Raw genomic sequence first — 14,094 nt, 5'->3', positions numbered from 1 at the left:
ATCCTCAGCATAATGGTGGACCTCACAGCCTGGAAATCGTGCAGGTGGGAGCACATCTAAGAAATTTCAGTCAGGTCTAGGTGTCCTCAGGCCTGGACCCCTGGGTGCAAGATATTGTATCCCAGGGGTACAGACTGGAATTTCAAGAACTCCCACCTCACAGATTCAAAGCCGTTCAAAAATTACAAAGGACAAATGTCATTGTCCCAGTTCCACCTCATCTGGAAAACAGGGGTTACTATTCAATCCTATTTGTAGTGCCGAAACCGGACGGTTCGGTCAGAGCAATATTGAACCTGAAATCTTTAAACCCTTATTTGAGGGAATTCAAGTTCAAAATGTAATCTCTGAGAGCAGTGATCTCAGGTCTGGAGGAGGGGAAATTCCTGGTATCCCTAGATATGAAGGATGCATACCTCCATATTCCAATTTGGCCGCTACACCAGGCTTATCTCAGATTTGCACTGTTGGACTGTCACTATCCATTCCAGGCACTGCCATTTGGACTCTACACTGCACCGAGGGTGTTCACCAAGGTAATGGCAGAAATGATGTTACTCCTCCGCAAGCAGGGAGTGAACATAATTCCATATCTGGACGATCTGCTGATAAAGGCATCTTCCAGGGAGAAGTTGTTGCAGAACATTGCTCTCACAACTCAACTACTCCGGGATCATGGATGGATCCTGAATCTTCCAAAGTCACATTTGGAGCCAACAAGGAGATTGTTTGTTTTTCCTAGGGATGATCCCGACACGGAAGTGCAGAGGGTGTTTCTAACAGTAGAGAAAGCGTTGGTGATACAATCAATGGTCCGGGACTTCTTGAAGCCTGCCCGGGTATTGGTTCATTAGTGAATTTGCCTTCTGGGTTAGATGGTTGCCTCCTACGAGGCTTTACAGTATGGTAGATTCATTGCAAGAATCTTCCAGCTGGATCTCCTGGACAGGATCTCACCTGCACATGCACCAGAGAATACATCTTTCGCCGAAAGCCAGGATTTCACTCCTATGGTGGCTACAAATGCCTTGCCTTCTTAGGGGCCGCAGGTTTGGGATACAGAACTGGATCCTTCTAACCACGGATGCAAGTCTCAGAGGTTGGGGCGCGGTCACCCAAAGGAAAAACTTCCAAGGAAGGTGGTCAAGTCTGGAATCCATACTTCTGATAAACATTCTGGAACTAAGAGCCGTCTACAACGGCCTTCTACTAGCGGCACATCGTCTACAAGATCAGGCCATTTAGGTGCAGTCGGATAATGTAATGACTGTGGCCTACATAAACCAACAAGGCGGAACGCAGAGCTGCAATGTCAGAGGTAACAAAGATCCTCCTCTGGGCAGAAAGGCATGCGATGGAGCTCTCAGCGATCTTCATTCTGGGTGTGGACAACTCGGAACCGGACTTCCTCAGCAGACACAATCTCCATCCAGGAGAGTGTGGCCTCCACCCCGAGGTGCTCACAGAGGTGACAAGTCTTTGGGGCATACCTCAAATCAACATGATGGCCTCCTGCCTCAACAAGATGCATTGCAGGTACTGTTCCAGGTCGAGAGACCCACAGGCAGTGGTGGTGGACGCACTGGTGACTCCGTGTATATTCCAGTTGGTGTATGTGTCCCCTCCACTTCCGCTCATCCCAAGGATTCTCAAACTTTATGTGAGAGAACTTCACGTCACAGGAAGTCGGACGCTCTGTTTGTCCTTTATGATCCCAACAAGGTTGGATGTCCTGCTTCTAAGCAGACGATTTCTCGCAGGATCAGGTTTACTATCCAGCATGCTTATTCTACGGCAGGCTTGCCATGTCCAAAATCTGTTAAGGCCCACTCTACTCCCTAAAGTGGGTTCTTCCTGTGCGGTTGCCCGGGTTGTCTCGGCTTTACAGCTTTGCCGAGCAGCTACTTGGTCAGGGTCGAACACGTTTGCCAAGTTCTACAAGTTCGATGCTTTGGCCTTTGACGACCTTAAGTTTGGTCAATCAGTACTGCAGGAGCCTCCGCGCTCTCCCTCCCGTACTGGGAGCTTTGGTACATCCCCATGGTACTAATGTGGACCCCAGCATCCTCTAGGACGTAAGAGAAAATTAGGATTTTAATTACCTACCGGTAAATCCTTTTCTTGTAGTCCGTAGAGGATGCTGGACGCCTGCCCGGCTCTTCGTTCTCCTGCAGTAGTTTCTTGGTTCAGTACTGCCTTGTTACTTAAGTACTGTTGTTCAGCTGTTGCTGAATTGTTCAAGCTGGTTAGCTTGTTTTGCCTTGTTATGTGTGCGCTGGTGTGAATCTCACCAATATCTGTGTATTTCCTTCTCTTAAAATATGTCCGTCTCCTCGGGCACAGTTTCTAGACTGAGTCTGGTAGGAGGGGCATAGAGGGAGGAGCCAGCTCACACTATTAAACTCTTAAAGTGCCCATGGCTCTCAAGGGACCTTTCTATACCCCATGGTACTAATGTGGACCCCAGCATCCTCTACGGACTATTAGAAAAAGATTTACAGTAGGTAATTAAAATCCTATTATTATTACTACTCGGCAAATAGAGTATTTACGTAATTTTATAGCTGTGGATGAAATATAAACATAGGGTCTTCCTGACAATCAGGGATTGCTCTGTAGAAGGAATGATACTTAGTATTCCCTGCTTTGCTGCTGTCTTTCCTTGTCTCCTGTCCTCATGAGGAATAACTTGGAGTAAAACAATCCCCCTGCCGCACAGCTTAGCCAGTGTAGGTGGTTATTCAGTAAGGAGTGTAATCGTGATCCTCTGTGCAGTTTCCTGATGGGGAACCGGCACATGTGCAGTACCCTTCTGGGCATGTGCAGAACAGGTCCTGCAATCGCATTGCATTAAGTGAACAAACCAGGCAGAGGCTGAAAATACAATTTTCTCGAAATTACTACTGCTAAAATTGGCATGTGAGGAGCCACCCAGAAAGGGTAAAAGACGCACACTGATTGCACTGATTTGCTCCCCGATATTAGCATACACTGCTCTCCCAATCCGAGAAAATGTTTACTCTGTATTAAATAGCAAATTTTCTGACTTTTTTTGGAAGTTTGTGTAATTGATAAACTGTCCATTCTCCCATGCAAATGTCCCTTGGGGCAGATTATACAGCTGTAGGTTTATTTGGACTTTCTCCTTTTATATGTGTTTTGCTGTATGTACTGTATATCCATACTCACCTACTTTTGAAAACTAGAATCAGGAATATTACAGTAGGATGTGCGGCTCAAATTGCTCCGTACCACCGAGGGGGTGTGTCATACTCTGCATAAAAGGGCGTGTCTTTGCTTACATGCTTGTTGCTGTGAGATATTTCTATATAACATTAGTAGCAATATCTTTTGGGAAGTTTTGCAAGTATTGAAACTATAGAGAGGTTTGCACAAGAGGCAAAAAAAAGGGGGACTATTGATAATGTCTCTCAGGGGCACACTTGATTCTATATATTGAAAAGATAGAATTTGGTAATGTATGGGTAGAAAAGGATAAAACTTAACTTTTAATCACAGACGAAAGGATGCTAAAATTATTGCTGTAAATCAGCAATATAATTAAAACAATTATTAAACAAAAATATTAATATTGTTGACGATACAGTTTGTGACTCACTTGTATGAAGAGGGTGACAGAAAGTTTCTCTGTAAACCCCCTGATTAGTAAGTGAGTATTGATGTTTGACGTTTAGTCAAAAAGCGAAAATATAAATATTCCAGTTATCTCTATGATACTATGAAATTATATACATGTGTATATTCATATGAGAGATAATGGAAGGCCGGCTTATATAAAATCTGGACTCCCGGAAGCGGGTTAACTGCGGTAATGGAGTACGAGGCTCGAATGGAATTAAATTTGCTGATTAGCAGAAGGTGTATTCCTTGATGCTACAGTACCCGGTATTCCCAGAGGGTCACCCTTTCTGGTACTAACCTGGCCCAATGCTGCTTGGCTTCCAAGATCAGACGAGATCGGGCATGTCCAGCATGGTATGACTGTAGAAAGTCAGGTCAATGCCTATCTGCTGGGGAGATGGCTATTACTTGAGCTATTGAGGGCAGATTGGTCCAATGAATGGCGTTGTCAAGGGCCAAATATTTGCCCTAGCGGCAGCTTGATCAAAGACCACCACTATATCATTGAGATACAGAATAATTTGTTTCCTTTATGGGAATTCCCCCAAAAAGGAATTGGGTAAGAACAAATGCCAAATTTCCCACAAAGAAAATGTGGTGTGAAAATAAACAAGGTGATATGTCTTAATTGATGGGATATTTCTTTGGAGTGGAAATTGCCGTAAAGATTCACCTTTACGTTGATTTCCAAAATTAAACCGGATACTTCAGAAAAATGATAATAACTCAGGAAATAATTCCAGAAATAATTATACACATAGAATATAACATCGTCACAATACAGCCTGAGTGGATAGCACGGAAATATCAGAATTGCAAAAGTTTTCCAGCAATAGTGCCCAAATGCTATATGCTAAGAAATAACATTTGACATAGGATCCAGCACAAAAGCTGCCAAGTCGCTATCTGTCTGCTTGCAGAAAAAACAATTATGTTACAATAATTGTCACAGAAGAGGTTACTGAAGAAATTACTGAATATATTGCGACAATGATGGCTCATATAGTAGTAACATGAAAATGCACATACATATTCAGCATATAAACTGCATTGGCAGCTATCTGTCTGTTTTGGAAAAAGTACAATTGTGTTTAAACACTCATCATGCAGATAGATCGCTGACTAGAAATATCAGAATTGCAATAAGTTTTCCAGCAATATTGCCCAAATGCTGTGTGCTGAAAAATGACAATTGACATAGGATCCAGCACATAAGCTGCCCAAGCCGCTATCTGTCTACTTGCTGGAAAGACAATTGTGTTTCAATAATTGTCACAGAAGGGATTACAGAATATATTGCGATAATGATGACTCATATGGTAGTGACAAAAAAAATTCACATACATATACAACACCTAAACTGCATTGGCAACTATCTGTCTGTTTTGAAAAAAAGTACAATTGTGTTTAAACACGTAGCATACAGAAAATTTGCTGAAGAGATTACATAAATACCATTGGCTGACTCAAATAGCACCATAAAAGAGTGCCATAAAAAGCCACATAGACTCCAGCACTGTAGCTGTCCGTCTATAAAAAGGAGTATTTAGACAATTGTCATAATTTGTGAGGACAGAGTGCACATATATAAACAAACATAAATAAACAAATGCTGGTAATAGAATTGTGAAAGCAAGGTTCTCCTGCTGCAGGGATGTGTGTGATCAAAAAATTACCTGATTGAGCTAATAGCTCTAATTCTAAAAATAGTGGCTTGAATGCACAAGTAATGAGCTAATAAGCAACTTCCCTGCACACTGTGTGTGTGTACAGTCACCGGGAAGAATGTCAGGCAACAAACAGGTTACTATGGTAACTGTCCCGTCTGTGCAGCATGTACAGGGTAGAGAAAATTTCTCCCCTGTACCGGCGCTGGACACAAGGGGACTGGGGCCAAACCAATAAGGCTGATGCCGGCTGCAGCAGGCGAAGTAGTACTTGCTGTGTATGAGCTGAAGGGAGTCCGCTCGTCGGAGCTCCGTTACGGAGGTCCCGGAAGTCGGGTGCCGGACCGGAAGTGACGCGCGTTTCGCTGGGAGGAGCTTGTTCACATGATCGTCTGATCAGTGAGCCCTCCATGCGTGTCTTTTAACTAGAGCTTAAGCCAATGCGCTTGTTAGGATAGTTTGATAGACATGATAAGTGACCAATGGTTAAATAAGATAGAGACCAGAGGCTGTAATGAATCGGTATAATAGAGAAACTTGTTGCATTACTAAGTGATACCTTTAGTTGTTGTGTCGCTAAGTGGTACTTTAAATTAAGGTAGTTATATTCATAGGTTAGGACCGTTGGATAATAATGTAAACAGTGATGAGAAATATTGTTTGAGAGCACCTGATTGGATGGTTATAAAATAGTGAAAAAATATCAATATAATAGTGATAATGATGTAATTGAAAAGAGGGGTGAATTGAAAATTAATAATTAAGGGTGTGCTAGGATGTGGAAAATAAGGAAGTGAAAAATAAGTGAAAAATAAGAAAAATAGTGGACAGAAAGTGTGTATACCCTGAAATTGCGAAAGGAGGTGGATTATTTTGTATTGTTAGCTGATAGATTTGTGTGATTTATTTATGTTTTATATGGCTGCCGGATTAGGGCTGTGTTGAAGTGAGAGTTGTGAAGATGTGAAAGGGATACCATTTAGAGATGATGAAAGGTGTGTGCTGTTTATTGTGAAGAAAGAAAGGGATTATATTGTGGAGTGAGTCTTATAATGCTGTGTGAAGAAACAAACAATAATTGATATTAAAGTACAAAATTATAAAACACACAAGTCGAAAAACTGGGCAAAACACTCTGGAAAAATGTGAAGGACACTTGTAAAACACGGAGCCCCAGTGTGTAGGGACAGTGTGCATCAGTGGTGAGTGTGGATGTGTGGTGCCGTGTGGTTGAAGGTGCAACGTGTGGTGTGACAGAGAGGGGGAAGAGAGAATGGGGTGGGAGGGGTGAAAAAAGGGGGGGGGGAGGGGGGAAAAAGACCTAAAGAAAGGGGAACCTTTGGGTTACGGAGGAAGAATAGGTTAAGAGTAGCTAGGGGAGAAAAGTGTGGGTATGGAGATGGGGGTATAGATGTGGAGTAATGAAGGAACTAGATATTTACGAGAATACCATTATTGAACGCAAGAAAAACAAATTCTTCAGGGACAAAAGAGACTTTAATATAGGAAAGATCTTCAAGTGGACAAGACCACCAAGACGGGAGAATCTGTCTACCCATCAAGGGACCCCCTCCTCTTCTGAAGTGGAATTATCCAGCTCGGAGGATTTAGAAGAATACAATCCAGATCGAAGGAACTACTCCTCCACTAGAATCCAATCAGCCCCTTCGGCTCATTTTTTAGATCAAACCAGTCGTTCTCGGGGGCGCTCAAAACAAGGAAAAGAAAAACCCGAAGAAGTAAGAAGAAGAGGAAGAGGAAGATGGGGCTCCCCCTCCCCAAACCGATACCCCATACGGAGGAATCGGAAGCAGTACTGAAATCAGATCGCCTTCAAATAATCAACCTCTCTACCCACACTCTCTCCAACATGCACAAGGAAGTTCTAGAAAAAGGACTAACATTCTCGCCAACCAAGAAATTCGATAGATTCCAATGGCAGACAGATCTCAACCTTTTCGGACGCAAACTTCTGCTTACAAAATTTTTTGCCAATCAAGAAAATAATAGAGAAAATGAAACCACCCCTTCCCCACACGGACTTGGATCTCCGGAAGAATTAGAAGCACTCCAAAACCTGGAAGAACTTTCAGATCCGGCAACTGCGGAAAAAAATCGCAATCAACGACAGATTTGCAGAAAAAAATCCACATTTTTCCCCAATGATACCATCTGTCCAGAGGTAAGAACGTTTATTAACATGGTATCTAAAGATCTTGATACACTCTACATAAGAAAAAGGAAGTTTAGAACCACAGGCAATTTGTCCCCGCAGGCCAGACATGCCCTGAGAGAAATCAAATCCTGGCAAGATATAATTATAAAACAGTCGGACAAGGGAGGCAATGTGGTCCTATGGCCGAAAGAGATGTATGAGAGAGAGGCGAAAAGGCAACTCAATGATACCAACTGCTATAGCAAGAGTCTATTTGATCCAACGCAAAATCTGTCAGTTCAATACATGAGGATTATTGAAGAAGCCAGACATCTAGGGACGATCACACAAGCAGAATATGATTTTCTCAAAATTCAGCACCCCAGAGTACCAACCTTCTACCTGTTACCCAAGGTGCATAAAAATCTGCACAATCCACCAGGGCGTCCTATAGTCTCGGGCAATGGAGGCTTACTGGAGAAGGCTTGCACATTTCTAGAAATCCATCTCAAAGACTATGTGACTACTCTACCTTCCTACACCCGGGATACAACAGATGTACTAAGAAAGATTGAGAACATTTACTTGGAGGACACACATCTCCTAGTAAGTCTGGACGTAGAAGCCCTCTACACAAGCATCGATCATAACCTAGGTATCAAGGCAGTCAAACATTTTCTACAGACAGATGGATTGGATGACTTCCATAAATTTCTTTTAATCCTCCTGGAATTTGCTCTACACAAAAACTACTTCACGTTCAATAACCTTTTCTACACCCAGGAAAGGGGCACAGCCATGGGGGCGGCGTGTGCCCCCACCTATGCCAACCTCTTCCTGGGGTGGTGGGAGCATGAAGTCGTCTTTCATGAAGATCAAGATCATTTCACACAACATATTATTCTTTGGACTCGCTATATCGACGATATTCTCATGATTTGGGAGGGGTCGCAAGAGAAGTTATCTCAATTTCTAATATTTCTGAATTCTAACAACCTGAATCTTAGATTCACATATGAACAGAGTACGGAAAGCATCTCCTTCCTTGACTTGAAGATATACAAAGGAAAGGATAACATGCTTTCTACAGAACTATATAGAAAGAAAACAGCCACCAACACCCTCCTTCATCAACAAAGTTCCCATTTTCCACCCACTATTCAAAACATCCCTAAAGGTGAATTCTTACGGCTCAAAAGGAATTGCTCTAGCAAAGAGGTCTACCAGGAGAAATGTAAAGATCTGACCAAGAGACTCAAGGAACGAGGGTACAGCTCAAGACTCATTAAGAAATCCAAATCATCTCTTCAAGAAACCCCAAGAGAGTCTTTGTTGTTCTATCACAAACCTCCGGATAAAGAGGACAGAGTTCTCAGATTTGTGGGTACATTCTGCGAAGAATGGAGAGACATTAAAGGGATCCTCCAAAAACATTGGCCAGTACTACTATCGGACAATGATTTAGCGATGAGATTAAAGAACACAATTGACATGAGCTGGAAACGCTCACCCAACCTGGCAGATCATTTGGTTCAGAGCCATTACATGTCACAACCCGTGAGGAATCCCACCATCACGGGGACCTATCCCTGTGGAGAATGTAAGGCCTGTCCCCACATCTCCAGAAGCCCCGAAATAGTTGATAAATTCAGCAACACAATAAAAATTACAAATTTCTTCAACTGTAAGAGTACCAATGTGGTTTACTGCATTACCTGCCCATGTGACAAAAAATATGTGGGTATGACAACCCGCATGCTCAAGCAAAGGACCCTGGAACATATTGGCTCAGTTAGAAATGCTAAAACAGATCAACAAAAATTCAAACAATTAACTACAGTAGCCAAACATTTTCTCCAATATCATGCGGGGTCGCCCAAAGAACTCAAAATATTTGGCCTCCAACAAATCAAATTAGGTATTAGAGGTGGCAACATTACAAGAGCACTGTTAAAGAAAGAAAGTGAGTGGACTTTTAAATTGGGAACAATAGCCCCCAATGGCCTTAATGAACATATCAATTATAGTGTCTTTTTGGAGTAATATACAGAATTATTTTAGTGTGCTACCGCACCAAGTCCTTATATACACCTTTTTTTCCCATTTTGATTTCCAAACCAGCCTCTACTTAACTATGATATTAACAAATATTCTTCTTCCCCCAAAATTATACAGCAGTATAGCAATAATTATTAATCCTTTCACAATGTACACATCCGCTTTCCCTTCATTACTCCACATCTATACCCCCATCTCCATACCCACACTTTTCTCCCCTAGCTACTCTTAACCTATTCTTCCTCCGTAACCCAAAGGTTCCCCTTTCTTTAGGTCTTTCCCCCCCCCCCTCCCCCCCCCTTTTTCACCCCTCCCACCCCATTCTCTCTTCCCACTCTCTGTCACACCACACGTTGCACCTTCAACCACACGGCACCACACATCCACACTCACCACTGATGCACACTGTCCCTACACACTGGGGCTCCGTGTTTTACAAGTGTCCTTCACATTTTTCCAGAGTGTTTTGCCCAGTTTTTCGACTTGTGTGTTTTATAATTTTGTACTTTAATATCAATTATTGTTTGTTTCTTCACACAGCATTATAAGACTCACTCCACAATATAATCCCTTTTTCTTTCTTCACAATAAACAGCACACACCTTTCATCATCTCTAAATGGTATCCCTTTCACATCTTCACAACTCTCACTTCAACACAGCCCTAATCCGGCAGCCATATAAAACATAAATAAATCACACAAATCTATCAGCTAACAATACAAAATAATCCACCTCCTTTCGCAATTTCAGGGTATACACACTTTCTGTCCACTATTTTTCTTATTTTTCACTTCCTTATTTTCCACATCCTAGCACACCCTTAATTATTAATTTTCAATTCACCCCTCTTTTCAATTACATCATTATCACTATTATATTGATATTTTTTCACTATTTTATAACCATCCAATCAGGTGCTCTCAAACAATATTTCTCATCACTGTTTACATTATTATCCAACGGTCCTAACCTATGAATATAACTACCTTAATTTAAAGTACCACTTAGCGACACAACAACTAAAGGTATCACTTAGTAATGCAACAAGTTTCTCTATTATACCGATTCATTACAGCCTCTGGTCTCTATCTTATTTAACCATTGGTCACTTATCATGTCTATCAAACTATCCTAACAAGCGCATTGGCTTAAGCTCTAGTTAAAAGACACGCATGGAGGGCTCACTGATCAGACGATCATGTGAACAAGCTCCTCCCAGCGAAACGCGCGTCACTTCCGGTCCGGCACCCGACTTCCGGGACCTCCGTAACGGAGCTCCGACGAGCGGACTCCCTTCAGCTCATACACAGCAAGTACTACTTCGCCTGCTGCAGCCGGCATCAGCCTTATTGGTTTGGCCCCAGTCCCCTTGTGTCCAGCGCCGGTACAGGGGAGAAATTTTCTCTACCCTGTACATGCTGCACAGACGGGACAGTTACCATAGTAACCTGTTTGTTGCCTGACATTCTTCCCGGTGACTGTACACACACACAGTGTGCAGGGAAGTTGCTTATTAGCTCATTACTTGTGCATTCAAGCCACTATTTTTAGAATTAGAGCTATTAGCTCAATCAGGTAATTTTTTGATCACACACATCCCTGCAGCAGGAGAACCTTGCTTTCACAATTCTATTACCAGCATTTGTTTATTTATGTTTGTTTATATATGTGCACTCTGTCCTCACAAATTATGACAATTGTCTAAATACTCCTTTTTATAGACGGACAGCTACAGTGCTGGAGTCTATGTGGCTTTTTATGGCACTCTTTTATGGTGCTATTTGAGTCAGCCAATGGTATTTATGTAATCTCTTCAGCAAATTTTCTGTATGCTACGTGTTTAAACACAATTGTACTTTTTTTCAAAACAGACAGATAGTTGCCAATGCAGTTTAGGTGTTGTATATGTATGTGAATTTTTTTTGTCACTACCATATGAGTCATCATTATCGCAATATATTCTGTAATCCCTTCTGTGACAATTATTGAAACACAATTGTCTTTCCAGCAAGTAGACAGATAGCGGCTTGGGCAGCTTATGTGCTGGATCCTATGTCAATTGTCATTTTTCAGCACACAGCATTTGGGCAATATTGCTGGAAAACTTATTGCAATTCTGATATTTCTAGTCAGCGATCTATCTGCATGATGAGTGTTTAAACACAATTGTACTTTTTCCAAAACAGACAGATAGCTGCCAATGCAGTTTATATGCTGAATATGTATGTGCATTTTCATGTTACTACTATATGAGCCATCATTGTCGCAATATATTCAGTAATTTCTTCAGTAACCTCTTCTGTGACAATTATTGTAACATAATTGTTTTTTCTGCAAGCAGACAGATAGCGACTTGGCAGCTTTTGTGCTGGATCCTATGTCAAATGTTATTTCTTAGCATATAGCATTTGGGCACTATTGCTGGAAAACTTTTGCAATTCTGATATTTCCGTGCTATCCACTCAGGCTGTATTGTGACGATGTTATATTCTATGTGTATAATTATTTCTGGAATTATTTCCTGAGTTATTATCATTTTTCTGAAGTATCCGGTTTAATTTTGGAAATCAACGTAAAGGTGAATCTTTACGGCAATTTCCACTCCAAAGAAATATCCCATCAATTAAGACATATCACCTTGTTTATTTTCACACCACATTTTCTTTGTGGGAAATTTGGCATTTGTTCTTACCCAATTCCTTTTTGGGGGAATTCCCATAAAGGAAACAAATTATTCTGTATCTCAATGATATAGTGGTGGTCTTTGATCAAGCTGCCGCTAGGGCAAATATTTGGCCCTTGACAACGCCATTCATTGGACCAATCTGCCCTCAATAGCTCAAGTAATAGCCATCTCCCCAGCAGATAGGCATTGACCTGACTTTCTACAGTCATACCATGCTGGACATGCCCGATCTCGTCTGATCTTGGAAGCCAAGCAGCATTGGGCCAGGTTAGTACCAGAAAGGGTGACCCTCTGGGAATACCGGGTACTGTAGCATCAAGGAATACACCTTCTGCTAATCAGCAAATTTAATTCAATTCGAGCCTCGTACTCCATTACCGCAGTTAACCCGCTTCCGGGAGTCCAGATTTTATATAAGCCGGCCTTCCATTATCTCTCATATGAATATACACATGTATATAATTTCATAGTATCATAGAGATAACTGGAATATTTATATTTTCGCTTTTTGACTAAACGTCAAACATCAATACTCACTTACTAATCAGGGGGTTTACAGAGAAACTTTCTGTCACCCTCTTCATACAAGTGAGTCACAAACTGTATCGTCAACAATATTAATATTTTTGTTTAATAATTGTTTTAATTATATTGCTGATTTACAGCAATAATTTTAGCATCCTTTCGTCTGTGATTAAAAGTTAAGTTTTATCCTTTTCTACCCATACATTACCAAATTCTATCTTTTCAATATATAGAATCAAGTGTGCCCCTGAGAGACATTATCAATAGTCCCCCTTTTTTTTGCCTCTTGTGCAAACCTCTCTACAGTTTGTCTTGGAACTGATGTCTGGGAGCACCACCAACCATAGTCTACTTTAAAAGCCTCAATAGGCGAAGTCAGTAGCTTTATGTTGGTCTGTATATAGTTTGTTACATATGATTGATATCAATTAAATTCAAATTCTTATACAATCCTGACCAGTGCAGATTCCTAACAACCCCCACCCAATAAAGTATTGAAACTAACATTGCTGCCTATAGTACGGGGTTTCTTGTTTGAAATATATATTCACTGTGATATTCTTTTCTTATCACTCAGCACAATACTCATGATAAATACAATATGCAATAAATTCCAAATGCAATTCAACCTTGTGTGAATTCATCCCTAAATTATGATTTTGGTGTATTAAATGTTATTTTATTGTGAACACTGGATTGTCTGCACCTTGTAGGCACTACCTATATTAATCAGATGTGCTGTTTTCCATACCATTACATCATTAACAGAATCATTACTGACACCAGATACTCTAATGAACGAAATGTGTTTAACTACAGAAAGATTACTAACAATTCTTACCCTAACAGCAGCAGCACACTATGGATGAGTGCACACCAGTACAGATAAGAGGACCATGCTGTGTGTGATCATGTGCTGCTGTCTCTGTCTCCTGTCAGGGTTTCCCACAAGGGAGGATAATAGTAATTTAATACCTGCTGGTAAATCCTTTTCTCGTAGTCTGTAGGGGATACTAGGAAACATAGTTACCATGGGGTATAGATCGGGTCCATTGGAGGCTGGCACTTTAAGAAATCATTAGTGTGTGCTGGCTCCTCCCCTCTATGCCCCTCCTACAGATCCAGTCTAGGAAAACTGCCCGAGGAGACTGACATACTTTGAGAGAAGAATATATACATAAACAGCGTTGAGGTAACGGACCAACACACAACAAAAGATAGCCGTGCTACCCAAAATGAAGGATAGCAACGCTAACCAGAAAAAGGAACAGGGACAGCGACAACAGACCCAACCAAGAATTCCCAACCAGTAAGCAGGAACTACGAAGCACTGAGGTGGGCACCTAGTATCGCCTATGG

The 14,094-nt window shown here is 41.4% G+C and overlaps 1 protein-coding gene and 2 non-coding genes across 3 annotated transcripts in view; 2 read left to right on the top strand and 1 right to left on the bottom strand.

Annotated features, from left to right (window-relative positions):
- The window catches only part of LOC134936091 (zinc finger protein 850-like), a 250,676-nt gene that overhangs the window by 59,965 nt on the left and 176,617 nt on the right, over positions 1-14,094 (top strand). The gene's annotated exons all lie outside the window — the stretch shown is intronic.
- On the bottom strand, positions 3,892-4,010 carry LOC134938380 (5S ribosomal RNA). Its single transcript, XR_010180944.1, has one exon. It is a non-coding gene; the product is annotated as a 5S ribosomal RNA (ribosomal RNA).
- On the top strand, positions 12,408-12,526 carry LOC134938257 (5S ribosomal RNA). Its single transcript, XR_010180841.1, has one exon. It is a non-coding gene; the product is annotated as a 5S ribosomal RNA (ribosomal RNA).

The sequence above is a fragment of the Pseudophryne corroboree genome, chromosome 6, assembly GCF_028390025.1.
Source record: "Pseudophryne corroboree isolate aPseCor3 chromosome 6, aPseCor3.hap2, whole genome shotgun sequence".
Lineage (NCBI taxonomy): Eukaryota > Metazoa > Chordata > Amphibia > Anura > Myobatrachidae > Pseudophryne > Pseudophryne corroboree.
This window is presented reverse-complemented; position numbering and strand designations above follow the sequence as displayed.